This window comes from Andrographis paniculata, unplaced genomic scaffold (genome assembly GCF_009805555.1).
Source record: "Andrographis paniculata isolate CXL003 unplaced genomic scaffold, ASM980555v1 Contig59END, whole genome shotgun sequence".
Classification (NCBI taxonomy): domain Eukaryota; kingdom Viridiplantae; phylum Streptophyta; class Magnoliopsida; order Lamiales; family Acanthaceae; genus Andrographis; species Andrographis paniculata.
The window spans coordinates 4,477,737-4,494,048 of record NW_026137594.1 but is presented as its reverse complement, the minus strand read 5'-3'; the positions used below and the strand labels follow the sequence as shown (position 1 = coordinate 4,494,048).

The window sequence follows — 16,312 nt, the reverse complement described above, 5'->3', positions numbered from 1 at the left end:
TTTGATCCGATTAAAAAAAATTTAAAAAATTAAAAAATTTTAAAAAAAAATCCGCGTGTCTGCCCGGTGTCGCTGACCTGGCGGGACACCTGGCGGACACGTCACCTCCGGCGAGCCACGCGGGCGTCTCCGGCGTCGGAGGACTAAAACGAAAATTTTTCATTTATGGGACTAGTTTGCGACAGACTCCACTTACAGGACTAAAATGATAAAGGGTCCAGTTACGGGACTAAAAAACAGTTTATCCAATTTTTTTAATTAAAAAATAATATATATATATACATAAAAAAGCTTTGAAATTTTTAAATTTTTCTAATTACTTAAATATATATATATAACAAAGCTTTGAAATTTTTGAAATTTTTAATTAATTAAATATATATAATATATATAATAAAAATTTGTAAATTTTGGAAAAAATTGTAAATTTTGGAAAAAATTTATTATTTAAAAAAAATAATATATGTAATAAAATTTTAAATTTTTCGAAGATTTTAAATTAATTAAATATAAATAATATATATAATAAAGATGTAGAAAATTTCAAGATAATTTTTTTAATTAAAAATAGAATATATATATATAATAAAGCTTTAAAATTTTTGAAGTTTTTTATTAATTAAATATAAAATATATAAATATAATAAAAATTCGGTAATTTTGAGACAATTTTTTAAAAATAGTATATATAATCAATTTCAAAATTTTTGAATCTTTTTAATTAATTAAATATAAATAATATATAATAAATGTTAGAAAATTTAAAGACAATTTTCTTAATTGAAAAAATAATATATATAATAAAATTTTGAAGTTTTTGAAGTTTTTTAATTAATTAATTATAAATAATATATATAATAAAGATTCAGAATTTTGAGATAATTTTTTTAATTAAAATAAATATATATAATAAAGCTTCAAAATTTTTGAAGTTTTTTAATTAATTAAATATAAATAATATATATAATAAAGTTTCAAAAATTTTAAGATAATTTTTTTAATTAATAAATATATATAAAATAAAACTTTGGAATTTTCAAAATTTTTTAATTAATTAAGTATAAATAATATGTATAATAAAATTTTGAAAATTTTGAGACAATTTTTGTAATTAAATCTAATATATATATATATTAAGCTTAAAAAATTTCTGAGTTTTTTTTTTAATTAAATCTAATATATATATATATATTAAGCTAATTAATGGACTCGGAAAATTTCTGAGTTTTTTTTTTATTAAAAAAATTATATAATAAAGTTTCAAAAATTTCAAGACAATTTTTTGCACTCAGAAAATTCTGAACCTTATAGCAATAGTCACGAAATGCTTTGGACATTATGTGTCTTTTAAATTAAATAATAAAAAAAAAATATAATCTCTGTTACGTATGAAATTTAGAATTAGGTTAAAAAGCCCAAGGTAAAAGAAGAATGGGCTTGGCATTAGAGTTGGTTGAACTGGCTCAAGGAAAATAGGTTTATTTCTAAGGAAAATACAGGACGGAAAGACCTCAGGTCGGAAGGTCTTCAGGTCGGTAGGTCCTCAAGACGGAAAGTCCTCAGGACGGAAAGACCTCAGGTCGGAAGGTCTTCAGGTCGGGAGGTCCTCAAGACGGAAAGTCCTCAGGACGGAAAGACCTCAGGTCGGAAGGTCTTCAGGTCGGGAGGTCTTCAAGACGGAAAGTCCTCAGGACGGAAAGACCTCAGGTCGGAAGGTCTTCAGGTCGGGAGGTCCTCAAGACGGAAAGTCCTCAGGACGGAAAGACCTCAGGTCGGAAGGTCTTCAGGTCGGGAGGTCCTCAAGACGGAAAGTCATCAGGACGGGAAGTCCGCAGGTCGGGAGGCCCTCAGGACGGAAAGTCCGCAGGTCGGGAGGCCCTCAGGACGGGAAGTCCGCAGGTCGGGAGGCCCTCAGGTCGGAAAGTCCGCAGGTCGAAAAGTCTTCAGGGCGGAAAGTCCTCAGGTTGGATAGGTCGGGAAGTTCTCAGGTCGGAACTCTGCGGCAGGACCAACAAATCGGATGGTTTGTTAGTCGGGATGTCTGTAGCTAATCCAAACAAGTCAGATGGTTTGCAAGTCGGGAGGATTGGCAGTCGGACCAATACGGTTGTAGATTGGCAGTCGGGCCAAAAGGGCGGAAGGTCTGTGGTCGGCTCAAAGAGTGAAATATAGGGATAATTTTGGTCTGCTAAGGACACGTGTCAGCAGGAGAAGGGTTGGAAGACGGTTGGGAAGGAGACGTTGTAACCGTTCGGGCGACGGTTTTCAGTACAGTTTCCCAGAGAATATTTAAGGGTTTGGATTATCATTTGGCAGGGTATCTTCAATCAACTTCAACAAAGCAAAGTCAGATTTGGGGATCACCACTTTAAATTTCAGTCTTTTATTTTCCAGTTTATTTTCTGTACCATACAGTGTTTAGAGATTCCTAATCTCAGGCACTAATTAATCAAGTTTAAGGATATTTTCTATATCTTTGAATTTTACTTTATTTTTGTTGAAAAATTACATCAACAAATTGGCGACCACAGTGGGAGCAAGACACAATTGCTCATTCCAATTCCGGCGATAATTTCATACGTCTTAGATCCGGCCGAATCATCGGAAGGGTCCATATGGCAGGTTCACAACCGCAATCATCTTCGGCACCGGCGGGAGAATCCGTTCCACCACCTATTGTGCCAAATGCCGGGGAAAATCCACAACCACCAACTGATTGGAGGTCTTATGTTCAACAAATGAACAACCAGCAAACTTTGGTTATGCAGAATATGTTGCGTGAGCAACAAACGAACATGTTGCGTGAACAACAAAATCTAATACAGAACATGTTGGATCAAGCACTGTCAAGGGTTAGTCTTCAACCCACTCAAACTCCACCAGGAGTATCACCATCCAGACTACAGGCAAATTTCGCAGGGCCATCATTCGTGGATAGTGCATTTCCAAGTGCCACAAATCCCAACCGAACGGATAGGGGAAAATATCCTCTGACTTTTCCTAACACTGTTCCGCTGGGACCAAGGGTTTCCAGTCCGCAGCCGAACAATACAAGGGAGGACAGGCCTGGAGGATATATACATGATCCTATTCATATTCCTGTGCAGGATCCTTTCCATGTTCCTGATCATCAACGCGTTCATGTAGATCCTGATGAGATCGCACATATATTAAGGGATCAGTTTGGGCTAACTCCTCAGATGGCTAACCGCCCTGCATATCAGAGACCTTTCCCAGAAAGGATCATTAATGAACACCCCCTCCCAAGGAATTATCGACCACCCGATTTTCATGCATTCTCAGGGGAGGACGGATCTTCCACCATAGAACATGTTGGTCGGTTCACAGCACAATTAGGAGAAGTTGGCAATAACCCTTTTTATAAGTTGCAGCTGTTTGGTTTATCTCTTACTAGAACAGCGTTTTCGTGGTTCGCAAGTCTGCCTCCTGGACAAATTCAGACGTGGGAAGGACTGGAGATGGCATTTCATGCCAGATTCTTCAATCCTTTACCAATTGTTTCTTTAACTGATTTACTAGAATTGAGACAGTATCCAGAAGAATCTGCTTCACAGTTTATAGAAAGGGTACGACTGATAAAAGGGCGATGTCCTACGGTAATCAGTGAGAAAGAGATGACCAATTTAGTGGTCCGGAATATGCATACTCGCTTAAGAAAGGCACTCACTGCACTGGATGTTGAGGATTTGGCAAGTCTTGCATCTAAGGCAGGGCGTTTAGAGTCTTTGTTCAGAGAGGAAGATCAGAATAACAGGCGTAATAGAGGCCAACATATGGCGAGTATGGGAACAGAAACATGTGACTTTGATTTTAATCAGTCAGAAGATATGGCAGCTGAAATCCTCTCTGGAAAACCTTATGTATGCCCCAAATTGAAGCCAGTACCAGGGTCTGAAGGAAAGGATCAACCGACGTTTGATAGTTCGAAAGCTGACGAAATCTTTGATATCCTGTTGACTGATGGCCAGATCCGTATTCCAAAGGGGCAAAGATTGGCCACTAAAGAAGAAATCAAAGGGAGACCATATTGTAAGTGGCATAATTCTTTCACACACAATACAAGTCAGTGTACTCATTTCAGGAAGGAAATTCAAAAGGCCATCAAGACAGGTCGGCTCAAATACATCACTCTAGGTGTAGACCAGCAACCGTTTCCGAAAGTAACAACGGCAATGGTTGACATCCAACCAAGTTCGGAAACAGGGAAAAGTTCGGCCAATAGTGGACAAACAGGGGAACGAACTCAGGCAAGCCCCGGAACAAAAAAAGGAAGTCAGCCAAACAGTGGCCGACCGGAAGAACGACTCAAAATTTGTGAAAAGCCAGTCGCTGAAAAATGGGACCGTCCAGACGGTTCTTTTAATGTGGAGGTGAAAGAAAAGGTTTTAGTGCGTGACCACCCGACCAGAAAAACAGGGTCAGTCGGGAACAATTGGGCTCGAAATAAAAAACCTTTACCAGTTGATATAGATCCTCGTTTCCCAGGTATGAATCGTACACAGATTCGCAATGCCAAACGCAGGTATGCTGCAAAGTATGGGAAACGAGTTCCTTCAGCAAAACAACTAACCGACGAACAAAAAGCAGCCGACCACTTGGCAGGAGATCAGTCCATTAGAGTCTTTACAGAACAAACAACCAACGAGCAGGGAGCAGCCATTCAATCTCCAAAAAGTCGGTCCAGTCGGGTCTGTTCAAGAAAGCAACCGAACGACGGATTAGGCGCTTCAGACTATACCAAAGGAAGTTCGTCGGGACAGGGGAAAGGTAAAGGAATATCAGATGAAATAATTAGAGGTTTTAGATGCCAACATTGTGAACGGATCAACATCAATCCATCTCCTGAGGAATTCCGTATAGAATCTTTGACGGTTCAATCTCGGAATAAGACAAAGGAAGAAGTTGTAACTACAGAGGAAAATTCGAGATCTGTTAAATCTCGTCTGGGGCCACGAATCCCTTGTCGAATGACAGAGATTAATCAGATGAGAGATGAACCGATGTGGGCGAGTCTGGTAGATGATACTATGGACGAACCTTTATGGGCATTCTTGGCAGATGATGAATTAGAGGAAACAGAGTGGGCAAAGACTTCAGATTCTGAGTCTCAGTCGGAGACACCTTCGATAGTGTTTCCTCCTATTCCAGAGGGTGCGATCTCCCATTTGAAACCTTTGTATGTTAATGCTCACATTTGCGGGAAACCAATCACAAAGGTTTTTGTGGATAATGGAGCAGTCTTTAATGTTATGCCATTGAAGACTCTCAAGAAGCTAGGGAAAGGAATTCATGATCTGTCTCCTGTGGAATTCGAAATGACAAGTTTTACAGGGCAGCCGACCAAGCCTGAAGGCATGATGGTTGCCACAATTGAAGTCGGACCAAAAAGATCTCCACTGTTTTCTTTATTGTGGACGCAGATACTACATACTCTCTCTTGCTGGGAAGAGACTGGATTCATGCTTCTCAATGTGTGCCATCAACACTGCACCAACAGTTAATGTTCTGGGAAGGAAATCAGGTCTTCAAAATGGAAGCAAATGACAACCCATTCGATGTATCAGAACAAGTTGAAGAGTCAGTGTTTTATTCCAGTCATTTGGCTCCGATGTCTCAGTTGTATATGGCCAGGGAATACCCAAACAAGGGTTATAAAGTCACTGGCCAGAACTCGATGTTCTATTAAAAGAACACCTTTATTGTATGGCTCATGATAAAGCCACACCTTTTCTCGTATAATTTGTTTGTTATGGGTGATACAAGTTTAGAAGTATGTAGTTCTCTTATTAATAAGTTCTATTTAAAGCAGTTATTACATAAAACAGAAAATAGTAAAGAGATTCTTGATGTTCACCTCCAAGAAGATGAACAATTTCGTTGGCCCGATTTATTAGAAAAAACAGAACCAACAGCTTCATCACAAGACCCATTATTGGAGTTTAATTTAGGAACCGAATTGGTTCCAAAAGTGATCAGGCTAAGTGGTTATTTGTCTAAAGAGCAACAGACAATGATGCTCGAAGTTATTAGAAACAACATTGATTGTTTAGCATGGGATTATTCAGAAATGCCTGGTTTGACAAGAAGTCTAATAGAGCATCGATTGCCTATCAAGGAAGGTTGCAAACCTTACAAACAACCTCCAAGGCGAATGAGCCCGGATCTGATGCCTCAAATCAAGGAAGAAATCCAAAAACTTCTCAAAGTGGGTTTCATTCAGCCTTGCCGTTATGCGGAGTGGCTGGCTAACATTGTGCCAGTGGTCAAGAAAAATGGTAAGATAAGGATATGCATCGATTTCAGGGATTTGAATCTAGCTACCCCTAAGGACGAATATGTGATGCCTATGGCCGACATGTTGATAGATGCAGCAGCAGGGCATAAAGTCCTTAGTTTGATGGATGGTTATGCAGGTTATAACCAAATTTTCTGGCAGAAGAAGACATTCCTAAGACAGCATTCAGGTGCCCAGGGGCTTTAGGTATTTATGAATGGACAGTCATGCCATTCGGGTTAAAGAATGCAGGGGCAACTTACCAAAGAGCCATGAATTCAATCTTTCATGATTTAATTGGCAAATCTATGGAAGTTTATATTGATGATGTTATTGTTAAATCCTCCAGTTTTAACGAACATTTGAGAAATCTTGAAGAGGCATTCGAAGAATGAAGAAGTACAAGTTGAAGATGAATCCAAACAAGTGTGCTTTTGGAATATCAGCTGGGAGCTTTTTAGGATTTTTAGTTCATGAGAGAGGAATTGAAATCGATGCCAATAAGGCTAAAGCCATTCTTGACAGTCGGCCACCCAAGACGGTTAAAGAAATCCAAAGTCTTTTGGGTAAGGTGAACTATTTGAGGCGTTTCATTTCTAATGCTGCTGGCAAGGTCAGACCCATTACTAAATTGTTGAAAGCTGGAAAAAATGCTTTTGAATGGGGTCCCGATCAACAGACGGCTTTAGATGCTATCAAGCAGGCATTGGTTCACCCTCCAGTCTTGATGCCTCCTAAACAAGGTCGGCCGCTCAAACTTTATTTGGCAAATACATATGAAGTGGTTAGCTGTTTATTGGCACAGGATGGTGATGACGGGAAGGAAAGGGCAATCTACTATCTCAGTAAAACCCTTACAGGACCAGAACTGAATTACACTATGCCAGAAAAAATGTGTTATTCATTGGTCTTCGCTTGCACTAAACTCGAGCATTATTTGCTGCCCAGAAGAATTGAGGTCATATCAAAGGTGGATCTCATCAAATTGATTTTGCAGAGACCTACTATGAAGGGCAGACTCATGAAGTGGGCCATCAAATTGGCTCCTTTTGATCTTCAACATTCCCCTTTGAGGGCAATCAAGGGACAAGCAGTAGCCGACTTCTTAGCAGAATTTTCACAAGTCGGATATTCTCTTTGTGATAGTGTCCGACCACTTAGTTGTTCATCATATCTGAATAATCTACAGGTCGGATGTGTACCTTATATAAGTACCAGAACATGGTTGATGTTCTTTGATGGTTCTACCTCTGGAAACAAATCAGGGGCAGGGGTCTTTTTGCAAGGACCTGACGGTCAAAAGATCAACTTACAACTACGATTGGAAGCCATGACCCATAATTCGGCAGAATATGAAGCTTTAATTTTGGGTTTGGAGGCTTTAATAGCCAGGAAGGTCCAGTCTGTAATCATAAGAGGGGATTCTCAATTAGTAATCAACCAGGTAAACAATCAATATGTTTGCAATTACCCTCATCTTCGCAGATACAGGGACATTGTGGGTCGGTTACTGACAAAAATCTCAGAAGTAATAATTGAGTTCATTCCGAGGAAAGAAAACCAACGTGCTGATGAGTTGGCTCAAAGGGCCTGTAAAGGAATTCTGGAGGATATGTGGTCGGAGGTCAAGTCGGGCATAGAAGGAAAGACAGACCAAATATGTGATCGAATGGTCGGGCAAGAGACTGTCGGACAGGAGCCCGACTGCGTAGTTACTGTCGGACAGGAGCCCGACTGCGTAGTTACTGTCGGACAGGAGCCCGACTGCGTAGTTACTGTTGGACAGGAGCCCGACTGCGTAGTTACTGTCGGACAGGAGCCCGACTGCGTAGTTACAGTCGGACAGGAGCCCGACTGCGTAGTTACTGTCGGACAGGTGCCCGACGGCGTAGTTACAGTCGGACACAAAGATACCAGTGAAACAGTGACCGATTGGAGAACAGAGCTTATTATGTATTTACAAAATCCAGGTGCGAGTGTTTCAATTGCGACACGATTGAAGGCTTTACGTTTTCAATTGATAAATGGAATTTTGTATAAGAGATCATTTGAAGGTTTACTTTTAAAATGTTTGGGGTCTAAAGAAGCTCTAGAGGTAATGACAGAAGTACATGGTGGGATATGTGGAGCTCATCGGGCAGGTCTGAATATGAGATGGGCCATTCATCGTTTGGGTTTTTTCTGGCCAAAGATTTTTGAAGATTGCATACAATTTGCCAAAGGCTGCCAGGAATGTCAGAGACATGGAAATTTAAACCATTTGCCAGTAACCGAATTGCAATTTTTGGCAAAACCATGGCCTTTTAAATCATGGGCTATGGATATTATTGGTAAGATACATCCTGCTTCATCGAAACACCATTGTTTCATATTGGTCGCGACTGATTACTTTACCAAATGGGTAGAAGCATTGCTTTGAAAAATGTAGATCAGAAAGAGGTGATAGACTTCGTTTTGAATCAAATTATTTACAGATATGGTATTCCTCAGTCTATAACAACCGACCAGGGCTTGGTTTTCACAGGGGAAAAGTTCTCTAGTTTCTTGGCAGAATTCGGTGTCCGATTACACCATTCGTCACCTTATTATCCCCAAGCCAATGGACAAGCGGAAGCAGCAAATAAGATCATTATTGGGATTATAAAGAAGATGGTTGAAGGGAACCCAAGAAAGTGGCATTTGTTATTGTCTCGGGCTTTATGGGCACATAGGAATACCAGAAATACGGCCACAGGGTTCTCACCGTACCAACTCACTTTTGGCCAAGATGCTGTTTTACCAGCCGAAATCCGAGTATCGTCTGGCCGAACAGAATTTACTGATGGTGATCTTACAAAAGAATACCAACAACTTATGTTGCAACAGTTGGAGGATTTGGATGTTAACCGACTCCATGCAATAGGTCAAAGTGTGAAACAGAGTGAAATCAGAGCAAGGAATTACGGGAAGAAAGTTCTTCACAGGACATTCCAAAAAGGAGACCTAGTCTGGAAGACCATTCTTCCTACATATAAGAAGACTGACCAATTGGGAAAGTGGTCACCGAATTGGGAAGGACCATACATTATTCAAAAAGATATTGGGAATGGCGCTTTCATTATTGTAAATCATGAAGGTAAGAGAGTACATGATTGTATTAATGCTAAATATCTGAAGAGGTATTATCCTGCCTTTTCAGATAACAAAACTGCATGAAACAAAATATTATTCAGAACCCATTTATGGGGTTCGAACCTATTTAAAGGTTCATTTTTGTTAGTCATCATTTATTTGTGAGAAATTTTCCGCCTCTGAATCAGAATTTTCATCCCAGTGAGTGGATATTAGTTCTGGTTCTTCTTCAATAAGATCTTCCAAATCTGGTCGGTACCTCTCCCATTGGCTTTGCATTTCGTCTAAATCTTGATTGGTACGTGCTTGCATGTCTGTTATGGCTTGGTATTCACGGTCAACAATGGTACGCAATCTTGAAAAGACTTTTCGTTGATTGGAAAATATATTATCCCAACCAAGATCTGGAAGTATGGTTGCTGCGTGATTTTCAATCAATTCCATGTGATGATGGAGGTCAGGAATGCGGCTAAGGATGTCACGAAGAGGTTCATACCCCTCAATGATTTTTTCCATTAGGCGGATGACGCGATGAATGGTTCTTCTACCTCGTTGGGAGAATCGGAATTTGAAGTCTAGTTGCTTGAGTATATGTAACAAGTCTTCTGCATGGCCTCCAATAGGGTGATTACCTACAAAGAAGGGTTGAAGAACACCTTCCCAGTTGCTTGATGGAACATGAGGTCGGTCGTTCGCCATGTTTGTTAACACTTCAAGTGTTTTGGCTTTCAAAATATGCCTTGGAATTTGGTGTGTTTCTTAATATGTGAGAAACATTGTTCTTTTAAGGGAGGAGTTTGTTTCGGTTCCTCAAAAGTTGGAAATTGGAAGGTGATCCTTGTTTTGAGAGGAGAAGAAGGAAAAAATATATTACTAAGTCAAATGTTGTTACAGAGGGGGAAGTATTACAAAAGTGCCCCTAGGGCAGTTTTTATATTTGTCCATTTGACTTCATCCCTGGATAGCCTTCTGGTATTAGCAGCCGTCTGATATCTTCTGATGAATTGGGATCGAGCTTGGGTTTTTAGCTCTTGATCCAATTCGGCCTCGTTCTTTGTATACTTCTCAAGCAGACGCTGCTCATTGATAATTTGATTATCCAGGATAGACTGTTCCTTCCTTAGCTCCCGCAATTCTGCCTCCTTTTTCTGGATAGATTCATCAACTTGAGCCTTCGTGCTAAGGAGACCGCCCAACCGTCCAGTAGTTTGCTGAAGGGATTCTCGGGTCTTAGCCAAAGAATTCTCCAGTGTTGTTTGATCGAAGACAGGCTGAGGGGTTTCGGCTGACAGGAGTCCAATAACTAACACTTCAGTCTTGAGCTCCGTAAGTCTTTCCATCAGCCGATGCAGAATGGGGACGGCTGGCGATTCCGTCGGAGTGTAAAAAAGAAGGCCACCAACCGTCTGAATGAGTTTGTCCAATAAGTCGGATCTTAATTCTGAAAGGGGATGGTTAATGGCCTCAGTGAATATAGTTTGGGCCTCCGCTGGAACCGGAACAGTCGATAGGATAGCTAAGTCCGAAGGCCCCTGCAAGTCTTACAGTTTCAATAAGTATTCCAAGGGAGGTGCAAAATTATTCAGATAAGATATGTGTCACCTCTGGGCGAACTGCTGTCAGTGAGGGGGGCAACAATGAGGTCGGTCGAGTAGGGCGGACAGCTGGTATAACAGCAGCCGACTCGTCGGCTGCTGCGAATGGTCGCTGAGGTGCCGACCTGGGTCCCTATGGAAAGTAGTATATAAAACAGTTAGTGTTTTCCGAAAGAAACATTGTGGCATGAATTGGTTTAATCTTACCAAATTCACAGAAGTCTCCGAATCGGACGAAGAAACTTCTTCTCTTTCTGGAGGTTGGGCTGCCACAGGTGGTTCTTCTGCCTGCCACTCGATTGCTGGAGGTAGCGCTGCTGCTGGCTGGGCGGCTGCAGGTTGGGCAGCTGCGTCTAGAGCCACTGCAGCCGGTATCTTAAGAGCAACTGGGATAGCCGCAGCTGAGGCACTTTCGGTTTCCAGCGCGGCTGCATCCGATTGGACTATTTCGGGATCAGCAGCAGCAGGGATGTCGTCTTGAGGGTCAGCTTCGGCAAGGGCAGCTGGTTCTTCCTTCGAAATGGATGAGTCTGATGCCATGTATGGCGGTCGACCCATCTGGGAAGTAGTCCCCTCGCTGTCTGAAGAGACCCCTGCTGCTGATGCGATTGGTGAAGGTGTCTGTGAAAAATCATGGAAATGTTGTTGTTAAATACACCAAGGTTGATCATTAGAATCCTAAGTATTGCTGATGAGAGAACTTACTGGTTCTATAGGCACTGCTGGTAAAGATTGCCTCCTGGTCGGGTGCCTGGCCCGACCACTCCTCGGTACGGGAGGAAGAGTTTGCCTCCTCGTCGGGTCCTCCGCCCGACTGCTCATTGGCAAAGTGAGAAGTGGAGTAGGGGTTTGGAGAGGAAATGCCTCAGTCTGGACCAAAGGTACGATTGAATGGTCGGCTGGGGCTGGCGTCGTTTGTGTGGTCGGTGTTACCAAGGTCGGTTCTGGTGAATGAAATGAGTGAAATCAAAGTTAAGATATAGTGAATTGGTTCACGGTTTTAAGAAAAATTACCTATTCGGGGTCGGGTCCTTGCTGACGTCCTAGTAGTTCCAAGGTCCGCCGGAGCTTGCTGGTCGGCCCCAGAGGTCGGGGGTGTTTGCAGCTGGGAAGCTTTCCTTTTTCGCATTGGAACGCTAGATCCGATTCCCGGGGCGGCTGTTTGTTGCTGAGTGCTAGTATGTCTAGCCGCCCCTAGAACCAATCCTTGGGGGGGAAGGAGTACGTTCAGCAACCGATCCTCATCAGGAGAAATCAGGGGCCATACAACCGACCACCATTCATTGAATGTATCTACAGTCTCAGGGTTGGAGCGGAAAGGAATATAAGAATTGGAAACTATATACGTGGTGAGCTGGGAGATATAAGAAGGGATTGAATTAAGTAGGACTCGTCGGTCAGGACTTTGAAAAATTATATGAGGACAAGCGACGGGTCCAGGGATACCTTGGCAACAGCCGAACTGGCGCGCCATGAATTGAGGTTCATAATTAAAGGTGCAAAAAGTTTTTTGCCCTTTTTTATCAAGTTTCTTGCTGCTAAAAAGAGACCTGGGTTTGAGAGCAACGTCCCAGGCAAAAGGATAGGTGGGATGAGGACAAGGCTCAGGAGTCGGAAGAGGATTTGGTGCCGGAAAGGGCCAAAAGTGGTCGGGAGCATAACCAGCATATTTTTTATACATAGAAAATCGAGAGTTACTGCGGGTGTCTGTTAAAATTGTGGTTATTATTGGATCGGAGGATTGGAGTTTACTGCGTCCTGAGCAGAGTCGGTTGAGGGCTAATCCCAAATGTTTTTCGGATATTGGCATAGTGGGCGGAGATCCTAAGTTGAATGCGTTGGGGAAGTAAAGACGGGACCAAAGTTCTAAAAACCAAAAAGGACCCGATGCGGCAGTGTCTAATTTTCTATTATCATTATCTGTTAAACGAAGGCTAACCCTGGTGAGTCCTTCAAACAGATTGGCTAAAAACAGGGTGCCAAGGGAAAAGAACCGACCTGACGCGATATGAATGGCCAGGTCGAGATGAGAAGAAAGAACGCATTTAGAAGGGGAAACAATGACGTACCTACAAAGCCAAAAAAGAATAAAGGCAGTATGCTCCCGGTCGGTCACGGGGGTCCCTGGAGCCCCTTGCTGGTCGGTTGCGAACTTTGTCCAGCCCCATTCCTTCACGCCTTGTAAAGACCACCCTGGATGGTCTTCTGGTGGCTCCTGCCCATCTAGGGCTCCTATCACAGGGTCTTCACCCACGACTGGGAGATGCGCGATCATCGCCACATCCATGAGAGTCGGACCAAAGGGGCCCGACGGTAAGAGAAAAGTCCCATTTTCCGCATTCCAGAAGGCAGACATGGCTAGGAGCACCTTCTCGTGCAGATTGATCGGCATGGTGGATAATAGTATTGCTTGGTCGATTTTTTGAGATCGCCATTGGGTCTGGAAGTGTTCTGCTACCCGTCGATACCAAGAGCGATAAGGATCTTTTGGGTCTGTGAGATGGGTTTTGATGCTGTCGCGAATGCGAACTGCTTGGTAGTTAGGGTTGTTGATGGCCAAGGAATTTCGGGATTCCAAAAATTCCCTCATCCGATTTGAGTCTTCAGGTGTAGTGCAGTATGGGCGAATCGTCGGAGTTAATACTTTCGAGGCTGAAAAGGGGCCCTCTGGGAGGTTTCCGTCGAAGGGAAGGGCAGGAATGTATCGATTCGCCATGGTTAGAGTGATTGAGATTGTGATTCACAAAGGTTCGTATTGCGGAGAAGGAAGTTAATCAGGAGTGTTGCAGTAACTGGTGCGGTTGCTAAGGGAATTTTTCAGAGGATGGTGATTTATGAACTTCCAAACATCGATTGATAAATGGCGTTTGAAAGTCCCTTGGCGGCGGGCAAGTTGTTACGTATGAAATTTAGAATTAGGTTAAAAAGCCCAAGGTAAAAGAAGAATGGGCCTGGCATTAGAGTTGGTTGAACTGGCTCAAGGAAAATAGGTTTATTTCTAAGGAAAATACAGGACGGAAAGACCTCAGGTCGGAAGGTCTTCAGGTCAGTAGGTCCTCAAGACGGAAAGTCCTCAGGACGGAAAGACCTCAGGTCGGAAGGTCTTCAGGTCGGGAGGTCCTCAAGACGGAAAGTCCTCAGGACGGAAAGACCTCAGGTCGGAAGGTCTTCAGGTCGGGAGGTCCTCAAGACGGAAAGTCCTCAGGACGGAAAGACCTCAGGTCGGAAGGTCTTCAGGTCGGGAGGTCCTCAAGACGGAAAGTCATCAGGACGGGAAGTCCGCAGGTCGGGAGGCCCTCAGGACGGAAAGTCCGCAGGTCGGGAGGCCCTCAGGACGGGAAGTCCGCAGGTCGGGAGGCCCTCAGGTCGGAAAGTCCGCAGGTCGAAAAGTCTTCAGGGCGGAAAGTCCTCAGGTTGGATAGGTCGGGAAGTTCTCAGGTCGGAACTCTGCGGCAGGACCAACAAATCGGATGGTTTGTTAGTCGGGATGTCTGTAGCTAATCCAAACAAGTCAGATGGTTTGCAAGTCGGGAGGATTGGCAGTCGGACCAATACGGTTGTAGATTGGCAGTCGGGCCAAAAGGGCGGAAGGTCTGTGGTCGGCTCAAAGTGTGAAATATAGGGATAATTTTGGTCTGCTGAGGACACGTGTCAGCAGGAGAAGGGTTGGAAGACGGTTGGAAAGGAGACGTTGTAACCGTTCGGGCGACGGTTTTCAGTACAGTTTCCCAGAGAATATTTAAGGGTTTGGATCATCATTTGGCAGGATATCTTCAATCAACTTCAACAAAGCAAAGTCAGATTTGGGGATCACCACTTTAAATTTCAGTCTTTTATTTTCCAGTTTATTTTCTGTACCATACAGTGTTTAGAGATTCCTAATCTCAGGCACTAATTAATCAAGTTTAAGGATATTTTCTATATCTTTGAATTTTACTTTATTTTTGTTGAAAAATTACATCAACAATCTCATTAAAATCCTATTTTTACATTTTTAGTATCATTCAAAAGAATTTATCAAAACCAGTCTCATTCAAAAATTAATTTATCATTTTTTAGCTCATCGTTCAAATTTTAACGGAATAGAATGACGTGACCATAACGAAAGCTGATGTGATGTGTAATTTGGATTCAACACGATCGTGTTCAAATATAAGGTCAAATTATGTATTCAAACACGCCGTGTTTCCATTCCTTCCTGTCCAGAGACGGATTTAGAGAGAGAGGGGAAGAGCATCGGCGAGTTTCGATTGTAATCGACACTATCCACGACTTTGAAGAGTTACATTTCCATCTCCATAGCTCTTATGCTAACCCTCACCACCTTATCCCTCGCTATTTTCAATGAAACCTCTCCGCTGGTGGAAATCCCAAAGATGCCTAAGAAGGGGGGATTCCGGTGTTTGGCGCGCTCAAGGATCTTCCAAGACTGATGTGGATTCTACTTCTGCTCACCTGCTTTAATTAGATTGTCTGGTTTCCTTTCCTATTGTTTGATACTGATTGAATGGGGAAAAAAGTGTATGACGGAAAGTATACATGTAAGGGGAAGAAGAAGAAGAGCAAAGAGGGTGTAGGTGTGATGAAAGTAATCAAATGAACAATGAAACACATAAATTGATAGTAAGAAGTGAATAATACAAATAAGAAAAATTGAATTCTATAAGAAACTAAACTGAAGAGTATATTCTACAAGAGAATGATTTAAATACAGAATGGAAAATAATTGCTAACAGACTCTGAGCTAACATCCTAACTTATTGACAAATCACGTGAACAATCATCAATTGTCAATAATATCAGTAGTTTCTAGAATCTTCTCTTTTGGAGAGGTGGCAGTGTTGTGCTCATTCATCACCCCCCCTCAAGCGAGGATGGGTCGGAAATGACCAGATTGAGCTTGGACCGAATCAACGCGAAGGCGGACTAGGATAAAGCTTTGGTGAAGATATCAACAAGTTATTGGGAAGAAGAAATATGGATTGGATCAATTAGACCTGCTACAAAGTGATTGAGCACAAAGTGACAATCAATGTCCACATGTTTGGTACGCTCGTGGTGGACTGGATTCTTCACCGTATGGATGACAGACATGTCGTCATAGTAAAGAGGAATATGAAGCTTGCGGAGTACCTAAAATCACGTAAGAGACAAGCAAACCTAGAGCAAAAATAGTAACAAGAGCCTGATATTCAGCTTTAGCCGAGGAACAAGCGACAATGGCTTGCTTCTTTGTTTTTCAAGTGACTAGGAAGGGGCCTAGAAAGACACAATAACCAATGATAGAATGTTGTGAATCAAGGATGCTAGC

General features: G+C 42.2%; 1 long non-coding RNA gene across 1 annotated transcript; it reads left to right on the top strand.

The window, feature by feature from the left end:
• The first annotated feature begins 1,546 nt into the window (after positions 1 to 1,546).
• Positions 1,547 to 14,604, top strand: LOC127257866 (uncharacterized). The gene is made up of 4 exons (XR_007840172.1): positions 1,547 to 1,667; positions 1,732 to 1,795; positions 14,055 to 14,286; positions 14,319 to 14,604. It is a non-coding gene; the product is annotated as an uncharacterized LOC127257866 (long non-coding RNA).
• Positions 14,605 to 16,312: the final 1,708 nt, after the last annotated feature.